The sequence below is a fragment of the Vombatus ursinus genome, unplaced genomic scaffold (genome assembly GCF_900497805.2).
Source record: "Vombatus ursinus unplaced genomic scaffold, bare-nosed wombat genome assembly UNPS02014810.1, whole genome shotgun sequence".
In the NCBI taxonomy this organism is placed as follows: Eukaryota; Metazoa; Chordata; class Mammalia; order Diprotodontia; family Vombatidae; genus Vombatus; species Vombatus ursinus.
Genome location: NW_020954588.1, coordinates 39848866 through 39849191, shown reverse-complemented (window position 1 = coordinate 39849191; position 326 = coordinate 39848866). Strand labels below are relative to the sequence as shown.

Genomic DNA, 326 nt, shown 5'->3' with positions numbered 1-326 from the left:
GAAAGGACAAAACGTGACAAACCACAAAAGGTGAGGTTGAGATGGAGACGACAAAATTTGACATAAAATGACAAAATTTGTCATCGAAAGGACAAAATGTGACAAACCACAAAATGGCAGGTTGAGATACAGAAGACAAAATTTGACATAGAATGACAAAATGTGACAAACCACAAAATGGGAGGTTGAGATAGAGAGGACAAAACTTGACATAGAATGACAAAATTTGGCGTCGAAAGGACAAAATGTGACAAACCACAAAATGGGAGGTTGAGATACAGAGGACAAAACTTGACATAGAATGACAAAATTTGGTGTCGAAAGGA

At 37.1% G+C, this 326-nt stretch overlaps 1 protein-coding gene across 2 annotated transcripts in view; it reads left to right on the top strand.

Moving 5' to 3' along the window:
* Positions 1–326, top strand: part of SMC4 (structural maintenance of chromosomes 4) — a 46194-nt gene that overhangs the window by 35294 nt on the left and 10574 nt on the right. The window lies entirely within an intron of this gene.